We start from the raw sequence: 10218 nt of genomic DNA, 5'->3' as shown, positions 1-10218 counted from the left end.
CCTGATAAAGACCTCTGAGGCCACTTAAGCCATGTTATACCTGCCCTGGCCCAGGCCTGCTGAGGGCCTTGGCTGTGGCCGTTGTATCCCAGACTTCTTAGGTCTTATGGTCTGTCCTTGGCTGTAATGTGACTTTCCCCACCCCGAGATGCTTAGGGCTATTCCTTGTCCCTTGGGTAAGAGAAGATTTGCTGGGGATGAGGAAAGTCTGTCAGCACCCACATTACTTCAGTATCAAGGTTCACTTGTAGCCAAAGGTCGGACAGGTCACCATAGCTACTTTTTTGGTCACATGACTCCATCTGCAGTGTAGACATGGGGTCTTTGCCAAGAGGCTCAGAGAGAGGAAGCAGAAGGACCCTGGGCAGGATGCAAGGCCCTGCCTTTGATCAGGTACTTCTGAGCTCACACTCCTGTCTGCAGCTGCCCTTAGGGGCTGGTGCTTTCTTTAGGCCATGTTGCCCTGAGACAGGCTACTGGGGTTGGGAGCTGGTACTGGGCTTTCTTTCTAGCACCCACAGAGCAAAGCAACTACCATGGCAATATGTTGGGCATATGTTGGTCTAGATGCAGACGGGAGGAGTGCTCATTCTCCTCCAGACTCAGGTTGATGAGGGTGATGGGAGACATATTCCACACCTGGCCCTGGTAGATGGCACCTAATGAGATTGGTGACTATCTTTTTTCCATGGGCCAGAGGTGAGAAGGGGGGAGAACACCCTCAGCTCCTGTGTCAGTTGCAAGCCCATTTCTCCCTGGACAGTCCCAGGGTCCTCACTATCATCCTAAGCCACTCTTCTCCTCTATTGGAATGGTGTCTTTGGCAGAACCCATTATTTTAAACTGCTCCCATTCCCAGCCCTCCTCCTATTGCTTCTAGGCTTCCAGGATGAAGACAGATGCTCAGCTGATGCTGTTAAACTCCTTCCCACCGTTTTTTCTTTTCTCTTCCTTTCTTTCTTTCTTTTTCTCTTTCTTTTTTTATATTTTTCTTTCTTTCTTTTTTTTTTTTTTTTTTTTTGGTTTTTGAGGCAGTTTCTCTCTGTGTAGCCCTGGCTGTCCTGGAATTCACTCTGTAGACCAGGCTGCCCTTGAACTCACAGAGATCCACCTGTTTCTGCCTCCCCAGTGCTGGGATTAAAGGCATGCACCACCACTGTTAAAACCCTTTAAAGTTCACCCCTCCTGTTTTGCCTGCTCCCCTCAGCACTAAGTTCCTGTTCCTCCCCTGTTCCCTGCCAGCTCCATCTCTCTGTCAAGCTTTTTCTACTTCACAAGCTTTGAATGTACTATTTTCTGAGCCCCAATGCCCTTCTCTACATGAGAGGCAGGGACAACCCCAAGCTGGGCGCTGTGCCTCCACTCTGGCTTTCCTGCTTCTCTCCCCTTGTTTAGAGCTCTTTGTCTGAGACCACTGAGGTGGCACTGGCTCGCCTAGGCCCAGGCTCTAAGGGCAGTTTCTAGATGCAGCAAGGAGAAAGCTGGCCTGGTATGCTCTGCTTACACCCGCCCAATGGAAACTTAGCCTGAGGGCCAACGCCCAGTTCGAGGTGCTCAGCTGGGCCTCAGAACACATTGTGGGCAGATGTGGTGGGTCTTACAGGCTGTGTGGAGGTGGAGCTCCTTGGGGGGAGTCATCAGCCTTTAATTAAAGTCCCTAAATTGCTTCCCTAGCTGCTCTGTGGGTTTTCCGTGTTGGAATGTTCCAGATGGAGTGAGAAGTGCTGATTCAATTACTGTCTTCCTGTCTTGACCAGTGGAGAAATGGCTGTGATCCTTTCTCCAGCTCTCAGCTAGAGATGGAGAAGGAGGGGACAAGGCTCCAAGGGGCTTGGAGACGCCTTGAGACAAGGCTACTTTTATCATCCTGCTCCAACCTCCTGGTCATACCTGGCCTAGGCAGGGGTTGCTAGGCAAGAACACTGTTTTTGCTCTGGCTTTGTGGTGTTGTGTAAAGCAGGCACTGAGATCCTGAGCAGACTCTGGCCTGAGTGCCCAAGGTCAAGGTGAGGGGGAAGGAAAGAAAGCACTTCCACCCACCTCTCTGTTGCCTGGATATACTTTGCTTACATGAAGACTTAACCTACCCAGAGTACCTACAAAGTGCTGGCACCTTGCCCTCCCTTCTCATTTGTTAGTCTCTTGAAAAAGTCATTACAATCTCACTCATTCCAGAGGTCTGCCAGGCCTTGGCAATAAGGTCAAGACAGGATCTGGTAGTTCTCTGAGCACAGTAAGGCTGTACTTGCTGACCCCTCCCCTCTGTGAGGTGAGCCTGAGGTCTCTAGTTGTGGGTGGTCTCTCTTCAAAGGAATGGGCCAACCTCCGTGGTCAGGGCATGGTTAGAGGATCAGAGGGAGGTAGCCCCTGGCTTGCTTCCACTCAAGGGCATGCTGGGCAGGGCAGGGCAGGGCAGGGCAGGGCAGAGAAGGAAGGAGGGGCTGGATTCCTTGCCCTCCAATCACTCAGGGAACACCTATGAGTCCCTGCATCCCAGGATGGGGGCTGCTTTTGGGACAGATCTTATACTACTGGTCCTCACAACTGATCTCCTAGTGACCTGTGATGGACAAGTCTGGGCCTAGAGTTCATCCTCAGGGGACCTGAGGGACTTCACCCTCCCCACCTATCCAGGATCCCTATGCCTGAGTCAGCCTGCCCTGGGTGTTCACTTCTGCTCAGGAGCTGCCAGACTGTGGTTTCCAAGTACAGCACTTTAGGGCAACTGAAGATAGAGCAGGGCCAGTGTGAGGCCTCTAATGCTTTAGTTTGCAGCCACCTCAAAGTTTCCAGTGCAATTCCTGAAGCTATGCAGGGAGGGACTGGGACTGTGCTGCCATCTTGAATGTTACAGACACTACATCCACTTGGAAAAGACCACAGACACTCACCCAAGTTAAATTAAATGAGTTTATTATCTGCAAGCAGGGCAACAGCCTTAAGGCCAAATCAAAGATGTGTCACAAAGAAGGAGCTTGAGGAAGGGCGTTTTTAAAGGCGGAGATGACAATTACCGCTTTTTCTGGAATATACAGCTGAGTGAGAAACTGCTTCACTCCCCTCAGCTAGTGAGGGCTGTTACATAGCGACAAGAAGGGTTACAAAAGCCAGAGCAAGCACTTTCACAATTCTGGGGAGGCAGTAAGGAGTCCCGGCTGCCCGGAGCTTATCTGTTAGAATTTACAATGGGTGCCTAGCACAAAGTGGAGTTTTCCTTAGCCATCACAATGAACTTGCAGGACTACCGTCTCTAGAAGGTTCCTCACAGATTGGATGACACCAAGTGGGGATTAGCAGGTGAGATAAAAGCTTTGGGCAGTGTGATGGTTTTTTTGTTTGTTTTGTTATGTTTTTTGTTTTTGTAGACCAGGCTGGCCTTGAACTCACACAGATCTACCTGCCTCTGACTCCCAAGTGCTGGAATTAAAGGTGTGTGCCACTCCACCCAGCAAGATGGTTGGTTTTAATGTCAATTTGCCATAGATTAGAGTCACATGAGTAGGGAGCTCCACCTGGAGAATTATTCTGATCACCTTAGTTCAGTGATTCTCATGAGGCCTGTGAATCTTGACTCTGACGATCCTTTTACAGGATTCACCTACGACCATTGAAAAACACAGATATTTACATTATGATGCATAACAGTAGCAAAATTATGTTATGAAGTAGCAATGGAAATAATTTTATGGTTGGGGGTCACCACAATATTAAAGGGTCCCAGCATTAGAAAGGTTGGGAACTACTGCCTTAGTTGATTTGAGAAGACCCACCCTGAATGTGGGCAGCATTTTCTGGTAGCAGCTCAGAATTTTTGTTTGTTTTATGAGACAGGGCCTCTACGTAGCTCTTGCTGTCCTGGAACTTCCTCTGAAGGGCAGGCAGGACTTTTCCTGTCTCCCTCTTCTCTTCTGTCCTGTCTCTGTGTCTCTTTACCTTATTTTATACCTCCCCCTCAATAAAACTTTCAATATGAAAAAATAGTTTGAGGCTAGTGCATGGGCTCCTTGAGACCCAGTCTCAACAGATGAACAAACACACACAAAACAAGACAAGAACAGAACCTAAGAGAACCAGAGCACAGGCTTTAGGGAAGGGCCCTTCCCACTCAAGACTACTCCTCTATAAGCCAAGTAACTCTAGACCTGTCTCTGGACTTGTGTCAGGTGCAAACTGTGTTCTGGTTCATTCTGGGTCCCAGCCTGCTGTAAATCCATGAGGTAAATCCATGAGAGATCTAGAACAAGCTGGGCTGGGCAAAAGATTTGGTCAAAGTCTTAGTGGACTGAGGATGGGAAGGCTAGACAGGGCTCTTGATGGCTCTGGAGGCTGTCCAGTTTGCTGGGGTTCAGAGGCAGGACCACACCCACTGTAGAGTTTGGCCACATGTTGCATCTCCAGATGGGCGGTGGGCAGGGCCTTACCAGGAGCACAGCTGAAGGCCTGGCTTTTGGGGATTTGGGCTGTTTCTGCCACCAGTGAGATTTGATGATCGACAGCCCAGTGAGGCTGTGAAGACCTTCAGGTTCAGGTTCATGTGTCACCTGCAGGCCATCAAGCTCTGCTCCAGAGCCCGATGCCAGGGGACATTTGCTGGCCTTTCAGAAACCATGAGCCGATCTAAACATGATGCCCAGCAACAGGCTCTTTCGGAAGGTTCTGGGACATAAGGCAAGGACCCATCTCCAGTTTAAAGCCAAACTCCTGGCTTTAAGGCCGAGAATTCCTTTCATACTGCCTAATCTGAGCCACATTGTGTGTGTTTTTGGCTGGAAGAGCTGTACAAAAACAGTCAGTCAACCAAAACAGTTAATGCAAAACTGTTGCCAGAAGCATTTCATACACGAGCCTTCTGATTAAGGGGAAAAGGAGATCTCCAGTCAGGCAATTGAGAACAATCAGAGATCTTGTTCTCGCTGTCTTTTTGCTCCCAGAGCTCTGCAACCGGGCCCCTCACTGGAAGAGAGAACTGGCCTGACTTGACAGCCTCCCACGGTCAGATCCTATCATCCCTCTTCCTCTGAAGGAGGGAGGACAGGATATCTGATGGGAAGCCGATCCAGAGACAAAGACTTTGACTGCCGCAGGGAAAGCCTGTCGGTCACAGTGGAGCTCAGCGGCTGCACAGCAGGGGGGGATTCTGCCAACCACAACTGTTCTGAGGTGGGGTGGGGTGGGGTGGGATAAGTATCCGGGAGACTGTCTGGCCTCTTGGTCTCACTGTCTGGATTTGAACTGGAAAAGGGGGGTGATTCTCCAGCAGGAGTAACAGAGGAGACCTTCATGTTTCTTCCCTAGGCAGTCCATTATACTGGTAACAGGGAAGAGAGAGGAATATGGAGGGAATGACACAGGACCTGAAGCCAGACAACACCAGGCTTAAGGAGTTTAGGAGATCCTCATGGTATCTGCAGAAATAAAATCCAGGGGTCAGAAAAGACTGGAGGGACAAATCCAATGAGGAGGTGATGGTGTTTATAGATGAAGATAGCGATGATGGTGATGATGGTAGTGGAGATGGTTTACATTGGATGCTCTTAAAATGTTTGGTGCTACACAAACGCTCAGTCAGTGTTATTTATGTCAAGTAGCATGATAGTACCTTTAATTACAGATGAGTAAACTGAGGGTGAGAAGGGATCAAGTTATCTGAAACTGTTACACTCGGGTCTGTCCTACCACAGCATGCACACATTCAGGCCCTTGTGGGGCAGAGTGAGGGGCACCCCTTGGGTCAAGCACTCTAGGGCATAGGTGTAGGAGGAACATTTGATGGCTGTCACTCATGTGATTTGATAGTTGACCTGCAGACCTTGAATTCCTCCTAAGGGAGCAGTTCCCAGGCAAGTGTGTTCTTCAGTGAAAATGTTCTGGGGGACATATGGGAATAATGCTTGAATGCCAGAGTGGATTGCTCTGGCGTGGATCATTTTATGTAATATGACTATTGCCTTGCATGAAAATAAATAAAAAGGGGCAGAGGTGGTAGAGAAGTCTGCTGTCTCAGCAGGAAGCTACCAGACGAGTGAGGACTGTGGGGGTCACCAGGCAGCTTCTAAGAGTCCAGAGAGGTTCAGGATGAAGTTTTTAAGTAAGGGACTCTGGGCCTACAATGCAAGGGATTAAATTCAGAGAGCCACAGCCTCATAGTCACTCTAACTGTGACCCAGTCCTGGACTATAGCCTTGTGAAACCTAAGGCAGAAAACATAGTTCAGTCACCTAGAACGCATGACCTCCAGCAAACTGGGAGAATAAATGGGGACTGCTTAAAAACAAAACAAAACAAAACAAAAAACTGCTGAATTTTTGGTCATTTGTTAAGCAGCAGAGAAACTAAAACAGTAAGGTAAGCCAACCAGGAAGACTGTTCTGGAAAAAGGAGCAGTTCTTCAGTGATGAGGTATGGGGAGGAATCTGGAAAGTCTTGGGTGGTGAATCCTTTTATACCAGTGGCTTTTGCCCATGACCTTATATAGTGGACAGCACTCCTAGGTCACCTGCCCCAGTACACCTCCCCCCCAACACTGGGAAAGCTGGTGTTCCACTGGGCAAGACCCCAGGTGGAGGTGCAGTCCTGTTTTTATTAAATATCACACGTTCAGTATTACTTCCTGTTGGAAGTTGATGTTGCCTCTCTGTCCTGTTGTAAACATAACTTATTTAAGATGATGATTGGTGGACCAGGAGGGGACCTGAAGGGTCTTTTGGAGGCCTCCTCCATACATGCCCATATGGGAAGCCCCCGGCTGGAAGGTGGCGTAGCGAAGCAATGTCAGGGATGAGAAAAACCATGCCTCAGCTGGGTATGGAGGTGTGTGCCCATGATGCCAGCTCTTAGGGAACCAAGGACCAGGAGCCCAAAGTCAGGGCAAGGGATGTGGTTCCTTAGCAGAGCTTCTCCACTAGCCTGTGCAAGTCCAGAGTTCAATCCCAGAGCAGAATAGGAAGTTCAAGGCCAGTCTGACTTATCTCAACAAATAACAGAACCACCCAACCCACAGACAGCGCCCTTACTCTCATGGGCTGGCAGAGGCTGGCAAAAAGTATATACAGCCACAGCATTATTTCTGCTCCTGTGACATACTGGCCTGACCTCATGCCTTTTCCCTTTTGTGTTGCTGGATGGAACAAAGGGCCTTGTACATGCTAGGCAGGTGTACTAGTTTGCTTGTTTTTCTCTGTATAACAGTTCTGGCTGTTCTGGAACTCGCTCTGTAAACCAGGCTGACTTCAGAGATCCTCCTGCCTCTGCCTCCCGAGTGTGCATGTACCACCACTGCGCCACCACCACCTGGTTCTTAATTTGCTTCTATTGCTGTGATAAAACATTCTGACCAAAAGCAACTTGGAGAGGAAAGAGTTTATTTCACCTTATGACTCACAGTCCTTTATTGAGGGGGACCAGAGCAGGAACTCAGTGAGAATCTGGAGTCAGGAACCAAAGGCCACGGAGGGGTACTGCCTATAGCTTGCTCTCTGTGGCTTACTCAGCCTGTGTTCTTTTTGTTTGCCTTCTTGATTATTTATTTTACACCCTGACCTCAGTTTCCCCTCGCTCCTCTCCTTGCAGTCACTCTCCTCCGCCTCCTCTCTGCAGGCCCCCAATCCTCCTCCTTCATTTTTATTCAGAGAAGGTCAGGCCTCCCATGGATGTCAACCAACCATGGCAGATCAAGTTGTAGTAAGACTAAGCCCCTCCGCCTGTATTAAGGCTGGGCAGCGACCCAGGCACCTGCTCAGAGGCGGCACTGCCCACAGTAGGTTGAACCCCACCCCATTCATTTCTAATCAAGAAAATGCACTACAGACTTGCCTACAGGCAGATCTCATGAGGTCATTTTCTTTTTTTTTTTCTATTCCAGTCTTTCAAATGACTCTAGTTTGTGTCAAGTTGACATAAAACTCTCCAGGTCAACATTAAATTTTGCAAAATAAATAAAATACATGACCTTACTTTTACTGGTTTATATCTCCAGGGCTCTTATTAGGAAGTGAGGACCGTTTCCCACATCAGGGGAGCTGTGGAAGGAGTAGACTGGGGATGTGGCATGGTGTCGGCAGGGACCAGCTCTGCTTCAGATGTCCAGGTAAAGTGTGCAGTCACAAGTAGGGCGCACAAAGCTTGCTCACTGAGGAGAGGCAACTTCTTGGAGGTTTTGTCTTGGGAGCAACACCAAGTGTCAAGGATTGAACCATGAAACTATTGTCATTAATCTAGGGAGAGAAGGCACACAGCAGAAGGGGAATGGAAGATACAGCACCCTTGGGCCCCTCACCCCATTGAGAGTCAGATATTGGGATAGGGCAGTCAGCCACGAACCAACACAGGAGGGTAACTGGGCGAGTACTGTCCTGGGCTCCAAGGGAAAGGTCCTTGGAGAAGTAGGAGACGGCAACACTGGGGTTGGCCTGCCAGTACAGTGCAGGCCTCTCACCCTTGCAACTGTGGATGTTTGGGGCTCACGTGCACAGTGAAGTAATGTTTAACAGTTTCCTCAGTGGCTACCTGATAGAGAGCAGAGCCCTCCCAAAACGACAACTACTGGTGCTTCCAGATGTCCCATGGTGGGAGGAGCAACAGCAAAAGCCCCACTGGCTGTCAGATGGATTTAGGCACTGGGCCCTATCCTGGTCACCTCTGGTCACTGACTGGTGAGGGTGGGACCACTACCCTGGACAGACGAGATAACACAACAGTGACTAGTTACATGACTCATGGGACACTGCAGGGCAACAGAGCTTAGAAGTGTGGGTCTGGGAATAGGGGGTCAGCAGGCCTGTAGGAGCTCCTGCATCCCTCAGGATACAAATGTTTTGGAAGTCTTGCTCAGAAACAAGAAGGAACCATGCCCTGTTGGATTTGCACAGTTGCTGACTGCTGACCCTATCTTAGATGCAGATTAGGGAGGGAAGCTGGTAGTGAGGCCATTCTGGGCCTTTTTGGTTTTGGATATTCATGGAGCACATGATGGTGAGCCCTACAAATGACAAAAATTTCATAAGAGCTGTCCAGTAGGACCACACTTTCCTTAGCTGGTTTGCAGGGCACCACAGGATGGATGCGACATCCGTGAATGAGCAGGGGGGCTGTATCTGTCTACTTCAGCTCTCAGAGCCTCCAGCTGGGTGGGGACGTTCCTTTCTTCCTCTCTCCTCCAGTGCTGCAGCTGGCTGCCTTTTCTAGATGGAGTTCACCTGTGCAAATATTTGTGGTTGGTCCAGCCAGCTGCTGCCAGGTCCCTTGGGGCTTAGGGCTGCTGTTGATGAAAAGCTGAATTTTAGAAGAGTGTGTCTTACCAACTTTGCTTGTTCTGCTTGTTTCCTCCCCCTCCCCTGGGCACAAGCACTGTTTATTCTCCCCTACACAGCATGCTCGCACACACAGGTTCTATTTTAAGAGTAATTAAGGACATGCAATGTTCTGTGCAATGAGGGGAGTACACAACTGGAAGGTACAGTTCACCGCTGGTCAGGGGAAGAACTGCATTTGTCAGCCCAGTGCTCTGGGGCACAGGAGAAAACATTGGCTGAGTTTCCTTGCTAGCCTGTAACTTGCTGCATAGTCTTTTGTTCTGTCTGTGACAGTGCCCATCTGCTGCTCCTGCTCAGGTTCCAATAGCAGCAGCAAACAGAGCTATAGTGACCCTCTAAGGTACTGTTCAGAAACATTCAAGAGGCCCTGGGTTTGATCTCTAGTTCCTAGGGGACTAGGGGTGGCTCCTTTGAGAGTGAGCAGGTGAGTGTGCATATATGCGCATGCTGAGGCTTCAGAGTGTGTGTGTGTGTGTGTGTGTGTTCTCAAATGCCACAGCATGCTTGTAGAGGTCAGAGGGCAACCTTCAGGAGTTGGTTCTCGCTTTCATCCGTGTGGGTTCTGGGGATGGAACTCAGGTCATCAGGCTTGGTGACAGCACTTTTGCTCACTGCCCATCCACCTTATATTTTGAGACAGGAACTCATTGTATATATTGAACCTGAAACTGACTGGCTCTAGGGACCCTCTTGTCTCCCCACTCCAGTAGTGGGTTACAGCTGTGCACTACTGCTGTCTGCTCTTATGTGGGTGCTGTGGTTTGACAAAGGTTTGTACGGCAAGCACTTTAGCCACGGGGCCATTGTCCCAGCCCCAAGATCTTTTGGACTGAAAGGGGTTTCCCCTTTTCCTTTTGGTAGCTAACTTGCAATGGGAATGTGTGATAAAGAGGGAATATTTAAACAC

This window comes from Phodopus roborovskii, unplaced genomic scaffold, assembly GCF_943737965.1.
Source record: "Phodopus roborovskii unplaced genomic scaffold, PHOROB, whole genome shotgun sequence".
In the NCBI taxonomy this organism is placed as follows: Eukaryota; Metazoa; Chordata; class Mammalia; order Rodentia; family Cricetidae; genus Phodopus; species Phodopus roborovskii.
The sequence above is the reverse complement of the archived record's forward strand: the minus strand, read 5'-3'. Positions refer to the sequence as shown.